The sequence below is a fragment of the Saccopteryx leptura genome, chromosome 3, assembly GCF_036850995.1.
Source record: "Saccopteryx leptura isolate mSacLep1 chromosome 3, mSacLep1_pri_phased_curated, whole genome shotgun sequence".
NCBI lineage: Eukaryota > Metazoa > Chordata > Mammalia > Chiroptera > Emballonuridae > Saccopteryx > Saccopteryx leptura.
The window spans coordinates 109,872,770-109,885,621 of NC_089505.1; the positions used below are offsets into that span (position 1 = coordinate 109,872,770).

Below are 12,852 nucleotides of genomic sequence, written 5' to 3' on the forward strand. Positions count from 1 at the left end.
CGTTGCCATGACACCGCGGGCAGGTGGGCGGCTCTAGCGGCTGTTTCGTCCCAACCCCCAAGCTCAGAACCCAGGTGGGAGGGGAGCGGCTGCAGCGCCCCCGCCCCTAGTCCAGCTGAGAGAGGAGATTGGCAGAAGGCCCCACACACACCCCAGAATCTGCAAGGGGCTCTAGTATTGCCCTCTTGGGAACGAGGCAACCCAGGCGCAGGCTTGAAGGTCTGGGAAAGAAACTCTCAAAGAGGATCTTAGGTCTTGACACCCCTCCCCTTTCCCCAGAGGTCAGGGAATGGCAGGAAAATAGGCTAACCGACAACTCCCATTGCTTCCTCCATTTCTCATCGACCCTCCTCCTGGCTTTATCCACCGTCTAAATCGCAGACCCTGCATGCTAGCAGCTGATTGGTCCTGTCTGGGGTCTCAACTCAGTTCCTCATTCTGAAACACAAGCTCAATTCTCCAAGCTCTCTTGGAAGAGAGGAAAATAGGCAAAGTTGAGACTCAAGAGATTCCTTTCCCAACACCAAACCCCCAGCTTGTCCTCTGAAAATTGGGTTCCCTTTCCCTGAGTGTCCCCCATACCTGAATTCACATCACAGACTGGGGGGGGGACACCACGCATTCCTTACTAAGCCCATACTTGGCCAAGGCACCCACTCCAGCAGGAGGGAGAAGCAGAGGTGGAGAAGGGAGAGGAAGAAAGGAACGAACGAGGTGGGGTTAGACTGCAGATGCTGACTGAGGATTCTGTCCTGCCTCGCACCACGTCTGACCTCAGGAAGCCTAGGCCAGGCCTGAGCTCCCTTGACTCCAAGCACTCTTCTCGGGTCGCTTCTTGGGTCGTCTCTTGGGTCCGAATGCCTTTCTCCACGTGTCTCCTAAACCACTTGGCTCGACTTCTTAAGACCCTTCCCACTGTTCAGGACCCTGTTCCATAAGGGGGAAGCCCTGGATCACTTACTGACTAGAACCAGAGAGACTTGTGCTTGGCAGCCCTCTGCACTATTAGCATATATGAGGTGGTGGTGACAAGATCCAAAAGGAAGGGAGAATGGCAGCCAGGCTTAGCTGGAGGGTGTCATATATGACATACATACCACAGGCATACATAAAAACACTTCTACTTTCTTCCTAAGCCTTCCTCTACTGACTGAGACAGATCTGACTGGCTAACATATATACTTCTGCATGTCTGTGCACCTGTGTGCATGTGCTTTGTGTGTGCTCGTACACTGTATCTGCTTTTTTCCACCTCCACTGCCAGTGTTCCACATCGGGCCACTGTCATCTTAAGGTCTCACCAAAGCTACTTCGACAGGTCCCTAACTGGCCATTCTGCCTTACATCCTGGCCCTGCGCCATTCCTTCTCCTCACTGGCACCAGCGTGATCTACCTAAACTTCATTTATTCAGCAAATATGTATTGCATGTCTACTCCCAGCCAGGAACTCCTCTGGACACAGTGGACACGACAGTGCACAAAACAAGTGAAGCTCCCATTCTCACAAAGTTTATGTTCTAGTGGGAAAAGAGAGTTGATAAACAAATATATAAAATAAAGAGGTGGTAAGGGCTAAAAAAAAATGTTTTTAATATGGATGAGGCGATAGAATGACAAGGGACTATTTAATGTAGACGTTGGTCTCTCCAAAAAAAAGAGACTTTTGAGCAAAAACTTGAATAAAGTGAAGGGAATGAGTCCCATGGGCATCTAGGGGAAGAGCATTTCAGCTGAGGGAAAAAGCCAGGACAGCAGTCTCAAGGCAGAACCAAAAGAAAGCCTATGTCGGGGTGGTACCTGAGTTCCAGGAAGGTCACTGGGGGCTATTTTACACGCAACACTTATGTCATTCAAGCCCCACTAAGCACTTTGTACTTCACTGTGAATGAGATGGAAAGCCATTATAAAAGCATGACCTCATCTTACTCTGGCCGCACTTCCGGGGAGAATCTGCAGAGGGGCCGGCAAAGGTGGAGGGAGGGAGACCGGCTGGGACATGTCCTGTCACTGAAACATCTTTCCCTCCAGTTACTCACCAGATGAAAACCTGTTCAACCTTCAAGATTCAGCTTAACGGCCTTCTCTCCTCTAGATCATTTACCAAACCGCTCCCTTCCCACTCTAGAACTGACCAACCCCTCAAAGGTCCCCACTGCCCTGATGATCACGTAGGTCCTCCTACCTTCGCTAGTAGTCTCCTTACTTGGTTCCAGGTTTTTTACCTTCTCTAGATTAAGTTACCTGAGGCAAGGACCATCTTCAGTGTCCCATGGCACATCACAGGCATAAAATAAACACTGGTTGAATGAATGGATGCACTGCGTGAGTCAAATGTGATGAAAACAAGACTGTTATTAACCTGGGTGAGGAAGGTGCACATGTGTACAGTCACAGGTTGCAATCAGGCCAATGTTAGCATATGCCCACATATTTCTGCAAACTCTGTTCATATATATGTGCATGAACATGTATGTACATGTTAACAACTCCCTATGTTGATATCATTCCTATAAATTTTTTCATGTGTGCACATGATGGAAAGGAAAAAAAATAAAGTGCACTTACAGGGTGGAGCAAAAGTAGGTTTACAATTGTTCATATGAAAAAATAATACAATAATTAATAATTAATTCAAAAATAGCCTGACCAGGCGGTGGCGCAGTGGATAGAGCGTTGGACTGGGATGCAGAATACCCAAGTTTGAGCCCCGCGGTCACCGGCTTGAGTGCGGGCTCATTCAGCTTGAGCACGGGCTCACCAGCTTGAGCTCAGATTCACTGGCTTGAGTGTGGGATCATAGATATGATCCCATGGTCACTGGCTTGAGCCCAAAGATCGCTGGCTTGAAGCCCAAGGCCACTGGCTTGAGCAAGGGGTCACTTGCTCTACTGTAGCCCCCTGGTCAAGGCACATATGAGAAAGCAATCAATGAACAACTAAGGTGCTGCAATGAAAAATTGATGCTTCTCATCTCTCTCCCTTCCTGCTGCCTGTCTGTCCCTACCTGTCCTTCTCTCTGTCTCTATCTCTCTCACAAAATAAAATAAATTCTGTGTTTTGTGTACTCACAACTGTAAACCTACTTTCCCACCCTGTGTTCTGACATATGCAGTTAAGGCATAGACAAGTAACATACACATATACAGGTACACACCACATGCCCTATATTTGTGAAAATTATGCACACACTTGGGCCTATATACTAGCCCTTCCTCTTTCATCCACTAAACTAACTAACTGATTGATTCTTGAAACCTCTGTAGTAAAGTGAATGTTTAAGCCCCAAACTCTTTGACCACGTACACCCCCTGAGCACCCCAGCATCTGATCAGCCTCAGGCTCAGCTTCCTTACCCAGCTGTCCCCAAAGCTATACAGGTTTCTCCTCTGAAAATTCCCTTCATATGGATGGTGGGGGACAATAGGGTCCCCGTGACATGAGAATTTGAGAGATCTCAAGGAACCTGCATTCTGGAGAAGAGTCACAGGCATCAAAATGGATCAAGTTCAAACTTATGAGAAAAACAACTCTTGGCCAGTCTCAGTGTTCAAACAGAATAAATCTATCTCTCCCATATTCTTTCTCTCTGTTACATTTATTCACATGTATGACTCAACTTATGTAAACATATTAATATGTCATTAACTCACATGTGCATATAAGTACTCCCATATATATGTTCACATGCATACTTACACTCACATATATGCACTATTAGGTGAGCACCACACACATAGATTTAATTAATTGTCTTCACAGTTACACATACACATTGATGCATACATGTGAGAAATACATATATACATGTATATGTGTCCACACTTATACACAAACTCATAAATATGTTTGTACCCATTCATGCAGCACACTCACACATATACATGTGCACATACACAGTAGTATACCCACTCATAGGCAGAAATACACATGCACATGCCCTGGAAGGAATAACAGAGATAGCCAGCTCCTCCTCTGGCTTCTATGCTGTGCACAACGCCAGGGGTCCATATTCTCTCCAGGTGTCATCACAAGTTTGCATTTGCTCTCTACCTTTACCAGTCTCCTACTTCTCCTACTTGGAAGGTTGTTTCTATTACCAATAGACTATGCCCAAGAGGCAGTCCATATCCCCTGTATATACAACTCCTTAATTCTAAAAGGGAAGAGGAAGAGAAAATATCAAGGCCAGAGTTCTTCCTCCCAGTACTTCTGGGTATGGTCCACTGCTCCCAGACTCCAAAACAATTATTGGAGCAAAAGAAGAAACAGTAAGAAAATTATCTCTGGGCCCTAAAGCCTCCTAGGAACACCTCTTTCTTCCCTAGAGGGCAGCTTCATGCTGCTCAGTGAACCCCTCCCAGCCCAGCCCAAGGGCCCTGCCAAGGAAAGGTTAGACCTGGAGGCTTAAGTATGTAAAGGGGGTGACCTGGGATCAAGATTATGAATAAAGAGAGTATTTTTTAAAAAACAAGAGCTGGGTAGGGAGCAGGGAGGCAAGCTGAAGACACCTCCCTGCAGGAAAGCTGCTGCTGGAATACTGGATCATGAATAGCAGGACGCTCCAAGAGGCCTGGGAGAAGGGGGTGGACATCCAGCATTCCATGTGGGGGTGGAGGGGTGACTGCTTCAGGCAGTAGCAGCAGCTCCAAAGTAAAGTCTTATCAAAGCTGTTATGTAACCAAGGGAGCTGAGTGGAGCACAAACACCTCCCCTCCCCAAACAGGCACCCACACCCACACCCACCACCTCCCAGCACCCACAGCATAGGAAAACTCAGCTCCTCCCAAGCAGCTAGAGAAGGGGAGGATTCAACTGGATGAGTTACATCAAAAACATGATGGGTGAAGGGTTCCTCATTAACTAGAAGTCACACCTGGGAAGGGATGATGTGGTTCAGTTTGGGGTCTCTAGATACCTAATCTCTTTTCTTGAACTTCCTGCCACACTTAATTTTGCCAGTATCATCTGGAAACCCTCTCTTTCCTCTCCCCTCTAGAAGGATCCTATTTGAATATTTGATTGTGCTCTTGAGGATGGGAGATAAAAACTGCCAGCAACCCTTCCTGCCTGTTGTTCCCCCACAGTCTCATCTGCATGTCCTGACATTTGGCTCTCTTCCCCCTGGGACAACAAGAGAAGGGGCCTGGAGAAATAACTCCTTGCTCTATTCCCTTTAGAGTTACAAAGATGTAATATAAGAACCCAGGAAACTGAGATGACTCTGACCCTAGGTGAGTAGGGAAAAGGTTTCTAAGGGAAGTGAGGATTGAAACCCAGATCCTATCCCCCAGTGTAAGTTTTCTTTTCCCTGCTAGTTCTCTTTTCCCATTGCCCCATCTCCAGTAGCCTCCTGCTTCTCTGGTCCGTGGCACTGAAGGACCCCACCCACTCCTTGAATCCTTTGCTTGGAAATCTTCCTCCCCAATGAAAGTCTCTCTCAAATGCTGTTCTGAGCTGTAGTTGGAGTGCGCAGAGCATAAGAGAGGCTTGCAGCATATTTTACTGTACCCTGTCCCAAATTCCAAGGCATGGTGGGCAGAGGGATGCCACATAGTCAATCAAATTATCCTTAACTTTTGAGCTATAACCACCCCAGGCTTAACCAGCAAAACCTAAGCTATCCTAATCCAGAACTGTCTTAAGCCTGAACTTCTGGGACCCAGAAGAAGAAAGACTCGTGGCTGGTACCAGTACCCCCAAGCTAGCTGTACTCAAAACTATCTGCGAGAAGAGAGCTCACGACCACAATATCATCCTCCAACCCTACCCCCACACTCACAGCAGGCTGGTTTTGGAAAGGGGTGGGGGGACTGAAACAGAGAAAAATGCGTCCCTTTTCGAAATACCACTAATAACTGTGAGGCCTAAAGCCAGAGAGAGGACCCCCAAAACCTGTTTTCATCCAAGAATTCTGTCCTTGGAAAGTGGGTCATCTGGGAGAATTTTTCTAGTGAGCCCTCAGCACTGCCCAACCACCTTTCAATCATCGGGTTCCAACGCAGCCCCACTCAGGACCCAGGACAGCTCCAAAGGAGCGAATCCCCTCCGAGTCCCTTTCAGCACTCGGGACAGCTCCCAGGGATAGCGGGCCCCGTAGCCAGAAATCCAGCCTACCGCACACCCTCTTAAGAACAGAAGCCCCTCTCCCCTGCCCCTCCCGTACTTGCTCCCATCCACCGGAGGCATCTAGTACCCCTCCCATCAGTCTCTGTCCAAAGAGAGAGAAGAAACCCAGACACGAGGCTTCCTGAAGGAGCCTAGAGACAGGACCCCACCCACCTCCTTTCAGCCCTCAGCCTCTCAACGCCACTCACAGCTGGTTCTAAACACCACTTTCCTTCCTAACCACCACCCCAAAAATAAAATAAATACTCACGTGGGGGCTCCCAGCCCTGTAGGCAGATGTAGTGAGGGGAGGCAGAGAGAGGTAGCTCCCCACACTCTGTTCTGAGCCCCCTTTCTGAAGGAGCCAGCTCCCATCTGGACTGGGGGGAGGAGAGACATGTAGAAGCACTGAGTGATGGGGAGGGGAGAAAGGAGAGGGAAGGATGCAGGAGCGGGGGACTGCAGAGTGGGGGTGTTGGGATGGGGGTGAGGGAATCCTTTTTAATTTAATTCTCTCCCCATGTCTACATCAGCCCTGCAGGCTCAGCTCTTTAATATTTACACACAGGAAGAAGCGAAGATGAGAAAGAATAGAGAGTGAGAGGGGCAGAGAATACCTGAGCTCAAAGGGCATAGAGCAGGGGCTGGAAGCTTGGGGCCGCCACACCATCCCCAGCCCACTCTCATTCTGAGCTCTTGGCTGGAAGGAAGAAAGAAGGAACCCTGGGACTATTCTGTCCCTTTGTTAACAAGACTCTTTGAAGTTGCATCAGAAAAAGATCAGATCCCAACCCACATACCTGGGCACCCTCACAAACCCAGATTTCTTGGGTGTCTCATGTGCAGATGGTAGAGGCAGTATTCATACACAAGTATGTTCTGATGCTTGGAAGCATGTGTATATGTGAGTTGATGTGTAAAAGCACATGAAAATGTCATCACTGTGTACATGTTTATTCAAGTGTGTTGTGAGTGTTTCCACATGTAGCAGCCCATACAATCATATGCAAATTATGTAATCATATGTATAAACCAGACCCCAAGTAACCTTCCCAGTTCTTCAGCTACAACCCCAAAACAAGGCCACCCACCTCCCCAAGCTCCCTTATTCACAGGCCCCTTATTTATAGCCTCACTTTTTCTTTCTGTGACATGGGGAGAAGGACTAGTGGGAAAGCATGCTGCATTTGAGCCCAGGGACTTGACAAGTTATTAGCAAGGATGAGCTGGCAGCCTGTTACCATAACGATGGTGCTGCTGCTTCACCCCAGCTCAAACCCAGACTCCCCAGACAGCAGGATGCCCACCAAGCCAGCAGCCTTCAGACTGGAGGGCGGGTGGGTAAAGAGAGAATCGAGACAAATGCTTGTATAGTGGAGGGTACACGGCTGTTCTTCCAACTCCCACAGAGAGACAAAGCTTTGAACCCAACAAGTGGGAATGAAATCAGACTCTGGAAAGGTTTCCTGCCCATCAGAATGCTAAAACACTGAGAAAGGTCTGTGTAAGCCCCTCTAGATAAAAGCTTCTGTTGCCATCTGCTCCCTGTGTCCCCTCACTCCAAGAACCTCTTCCACTAATCTTAATAGATTAAGAGAAAAACAACCAAACAAGAGTCCCCTCTCTGAATTTCAGTCTTCCCATCTGTTAAATGGGAACAATGATCATTATCATTTACCCTAGACTCCTAGAAGGTTAAATTAAAAGGGTTTAAGGGTAACTGTAGATCTTTCCAAAATCAGACAAGCCCTAGAAGTTCCTCTGCCTAACAAAAATCATAAAGTAAGGAACTGAAAGACCAGATGAAGGCAAAATGCATCAGAAACTGGGTGGGATGAAAGAATATGGAGCTCATCCAGCTCAAGCCCCAACATCAGCTGGAGTGAGATGATGTGAGGTGCCAGGCAGCAGAAAGCAGCCGCTGACACAGAAGAAAGTCTGGGAGCTTGGCCTGCAGCAGCTCCAGCCCCTCACCAGCAAGAATCAAGACAAGCCCATAGCTTACATTGGCAGTAGGTATGGCTAGGAATCCTCACCTCCAGAAGCATCTGTAGCTCCCTCTCTTTGGAAAGGAGTCCCAGGTTTTAGGCTTATTGAGTCTTTAATTCTCCTCCTCAAATCTCTACTCAGCTCTGATGGGCATGGGGGTGGGAGGATTTCCAGGAATAGAAGGCAACATGGAGGGTTGTGAAGTTCCTGGGCTAAGACTAGCCAGGAACCCACAAATTTGCTGTGTGACCTTGGGCAAGTCCGCTCCCTTCTCTGGGCTTCAGGGTCTTCACTTTATAATTAAAAGGTTGGACCAAGTAATTCTAAGCTTCCTCTTCTAACCAGCATTTTATAGCTACACATAAGCTCACTTCTTAGACGCAAGCCCCCTGGCATAAAACATAGTGGGTACTGCCTGTCAGATCAGTGGAGCAGTGGGGGGGGGGGACTTAGAGGGGTGGTGTCTAAGGATGTTTACCCTATATTCATGTTCTTTTTAGAAACACCTGCCACCCTAGCCCTCCTGGCTCCCCTTTAGACCCTGATTCACTGTCAATTCAGGAAGCCTCTCCCTCTGTTCCTTCTTCTCTTCTCCCCCCTCTCCTTTTCAGGCCTCGGCAGCTGGGTGCAGAAGTAGCCCCAGCATTCTGGGAATGCTGGGCAGAGGTGGAGGTCAGTGCCCCCAGGGTCAGAGAGAGCACAGCAGGGAGCATCACTCCCTAAGTTTGGCCCAACATAGCTCCTTGAATCACCAAAAGACCTAGGTTGGAGCCTTTCTGTACCACTGCTAACAGTACAGGATTATGGGAAATGGAATTCGCCTCTGATCCTCAACATCCTCATCTATAAATTGGCATTATATTAGGCTGAACTACATGAAACTGCTGCTTTTATAGGCAAAAAACAAAAACAGTTGAATATTGGCAATTTCCTATGGCTTACCCTGGCCGGCCTGCTGCCCGGAACTACTGGGGCGATAAGAAAGAGTTGAGAGGGGAGCATTTCTCAAAAGCCCTGAACTGACAAAAGGGCACTGGTTTATTATTATTAATAATAATACTTTGAAGAGCTTCAGCGCAGACCCACCTGGAGCCAGTAGACTGAACGAACCAATGACCCAGAACTTGGAAATTTCAAGCTTGTAAGTCTGAGGGACATCCACCTGCTCTGATGACTAAGAGCAGGGCAACGCTTCCTCCTGGCCTCCCCAGTCCCCAGTTCTAAAGGTCCTTTGGTGAAACATTACTGAGATGACACAAGGTCCCAGGTCCCAAGAAGCACACATACTCCAGCTCACCTGAGGCCCCACTACCACCAGGGGCCCCAGCATGCAGCAAGGACACTACTAGAGCGCCACTTTCTGAAGTAGGTGAAGGTGGGGACCAAGGTGGGAAGTGCAATGCACCTCTCGCCTGAGTGGGAGTGGGGGAAAGGAGAGGAGTCCCTGGTGAGAGGGGATGATCTGACCTCTGAAAAGTATGATGTCTCTGTCCCATGTCCCCTCACTACCAGGAATCCCCTGAGGGAAGAAGGAGGGAATGAAGCCCAGATGTGGATGACTCAGAATGAACCCTGCTCAGATACATTCTCACAGAGCCAACACACATACACACACACACACACACACACACACTCATACAGGCCACAGATACCTAGTCTCACTCAGAGACACAGTCACACCAGCACACACACATTCATACACACTCAGAGACATACACAGGCACATGCAGTGACAACACACACATTCATTCACACACATGTCCACAGATACATACACAGTATCTGTAACACCTTCCACACTCACACTGCATGTACCCAGTGACATATGCACACACACTTGCCCACAATGACACACACACACTACACTCACTGACGGGCACACAAATCACCCACAGACCCACACGGTGACACACACACTCATCACAGGCACAGTGACACACTCACACTCACAACACCTGCAGAGGAAACTTCTCTCTGGATCTCCTCAACACCACCACTTCCCCCAAACCCAGCTGGCTACTCCCTCCCATATCCAAGCCTCCGGCCGGGCCGGGCCGAACCCGGGCTCGCTAACCCCGCGACGATACCGGGGAGAGCCGGTCCCCGCTCCGCGTGGTCACTCCGCCCGACCCTCGGGTCAGGCCCACCGGCCGCCAGGCCAGAGCCGGGGCGGGGGCGAGGCCGAGGGCGGGGGAGGGGGCAGCCGAGGAGGCCCGGCCCTCGCCCCTCCCGGGCCGGGAGCCGAGGCCGCGGGAGCCCGGGGCGTGGGCGGCGCCGGGGCTGCAGCCAGGCCGGGGACTGGGGGCGCTGCAGAGGGCGCGGCTAGTACGGCCGGTCCCCACCCCTCCCCGCCGCTTACCTGGCCCGGCGCGGGTTCCGGCCGGGTTACATGGTGCCGGCCGCCGGGGCTGGGGACGCTGCGGCGGCGGGCAAGCGGGCAGGGACGGGGCCCGGCACTGCGGAGCCCCCAGCAGAGGGGCCGCGCCGGCTGCGGAGCCCCAAGCGAGCGCCGAGCGGCAGCGGGCGCGGGAGCGGGAGGCGGCCAAGCCACGGAGGCTGGATTTCCCGGGGACCAGGAAGGGGAGGCGGGGGGGATCCCGCCCGCGCGCTCCGCCCCCGCCCCCGCCCCCGCGCAGGGCTGCCGAGCCCGGAGCCCGGAGAGGGAGGGGGACCGAGCTCCCCGCCCCCGCGCCGGACCCAGGAGGGCGGAGGTCGCAGCCGGCGGGCGGCGGCCGCCGGGGTCTCCGAGGAGCGCACGCCTCGCTGAGCGACAGCTCTGGGGAGGCCCAGCTGCGGGACCACCGGGTTAGCGTCTGCCGGGGACCCGGGACCAGGCACACATTTGTCACGGCCACGCACAGCCGACCTAGGCACAGAGACCGAAGCCCAGAGGCGGGTTATTGGGGAGACAGTAACATATTCTCAAAGACACGGTCTCGCGCCCCATGGAGGCAGTCACAGTGTGAATGTCACACACAGCCCTTCGGGTACGTCCCCTAGGAGACCCTCCTTCAGGTTTTCCCAGTCAGCTACCAGCCTTCAGGTCCTGGCCTCGGTTCAAGGAGCCCCCTTCCTCGGCCCGAGCCCCTGCCAGTGTGGGGCGCTGTGCCTGGCCTCAGAGCCACGGACAGGCGTCCCCCACCCACAGTCCGCACAGCCGAGGCATCCCCAATGTGGAGGGAGAATCCTGCTATACCTGCCGACTTTGCTGGGGCCCCCACCTGTGCCCACGGTGCCCGCCCACCTCTAGGCCCTGAGCCAGGAGTTGTGCCAAGGCGGGGGCGGAGTGGAGGAGGGAAAGGGGACGGGGGACTGTCCGAGGCACAGTCAGAGGCTGCAGAGCCAGGACACCGGCTGCAGGAGCCAGGAGAGGCGGAGGAAAGCTGACTGCAGCAGTCCCTGGCTTGAATCCGGCTTGGCGCCCAGAGCGATGCTGTAATGGGGGGGAGGGGTCCGCACTGGGGAAGCCACAGGGGGGAGGGGCTGAAGGTGTGGGGGAGGGTCTGGTTCTAGATTCTGATTTCCCACGGTGGGTGTGGGGGAACACTGCCTCAGGCACCCAACGTTGGGGTGGAGAATAGTGTGCATCCTTGAAGCCTTGTTCCTCTCTCCCTCTCACCACCTCTTCTGATCTTGAAAACTTTGGGGCAGGGGGTGAGGTGTGGGTTTGGGAGACTGTCTTCCTCTCTAGGAACAGAACTTGAAATAGTTCTGACTCAACACTCACCCACTAATTCCTTTCTCTCTGTATCACTTTGTAGTCACTGGCTCTCCTCCTGGTATAAAGAGGGAAACTGAGGCACAGAAAGTAGAAGTCACAGGCCCAAAAGAGTTAAAACTGGGAGTTGAGCCCTTTCTCTTTCCCCAGGGAGATGTTTCAAGATGTCACATGACATCAGTAAAGGAGGTTGGAGAGCCCTTCCCCAAAGAAACCTAGAAGTCTGGTGGGAAGTTGGCAGACTGGTCAGCTATCTTGCTGCCTACAAAACCATTTCCACCAAGACTTTTCAAGAATGAGGTAAGGTCACATATAATCCCCAACCCAGGGATCAGCCAAAAGCAGACATCTGAGAAAATAAGATAGAAAGTTAGACCCAGGAATCCAATTTAGAACCGAAAGCATCTCACTTTGCATGAACCATAAGAGCTATCATGTAGTATGCTAAAAGGCACCACCATGCTTTCTTGGTTCTAAGATGTACATTTTGTTAACTCTTCTGAAACTGGGAAGCATCTTAAACTGGAGAGGGACATTTAGTGTGATTTTCTACTTTTTTCTTAATGCTGTTATCAAAGACTTGATGTGTTTCAGATCATAATGTCATTTTAATTTGTTTATTCAACAACCACTTACTGATTGTACACGGCACCCTGCTAACCTGTTTGGGGCATAAAGGTTAAGCAGACAGACCTCCCTTGGACCCATCCAGTGATGTGTAAGAGAGATGGAGATGTATAAACTAATAATTACTATCAAGGCCAACCCATGGGAGTGTATGCTGTGCAGTCACACAGAGCCCATACTTAAAAGGTTCTCACTCTTGGTTTAAGGCTCTACTCTCACTGTCTTGAAATTTCTAATAAGTTTTTACCAAGGAGCCCTGCACTCCACAAACTATGATTGTTACACTAGGAATCCCATGCCTTGATAGAGATGGGCACAAAATACTTTTAGAGTCTAGAGACAACAGCAGCTCTCCCTAGATGAAGAGGAGCAATCAAAGAAATAAAGAAGCATTAAGGAGGCTTTTGAGTAG

General features: G+C 50.7%; 1 protein-coding gene across 4 annotated transcripts in view; it reads right to left on the minus strand.

Annotated features, from left to right (window-relative positions):
* DLGAP3 (DLG associated protein 3) overlaps positions 1-12,852 on the minus strand; it is a 101,210-nt gene that overhangs the window by 51,699 nt on the left and 36,659 nt on the right. The window contains exon 1 of one of the 4 annotated variants that reach the window (XM_066375834.1): positions 10,455-10,637. The exons of 2 other annotated variants lie outside the window; for them this stretch is intronic. The gene's annotated coding sequence lies outside the window, so the exon portion shown is untranslated. Of the gene's footprint in view, positions 1-6,377; positions 6,430-10,454; positions 10,638-12,852 lie in introns of those variants that run through there. One more of the 4 variants, XM_066375836.1, reaches the window with a different exon arrangement.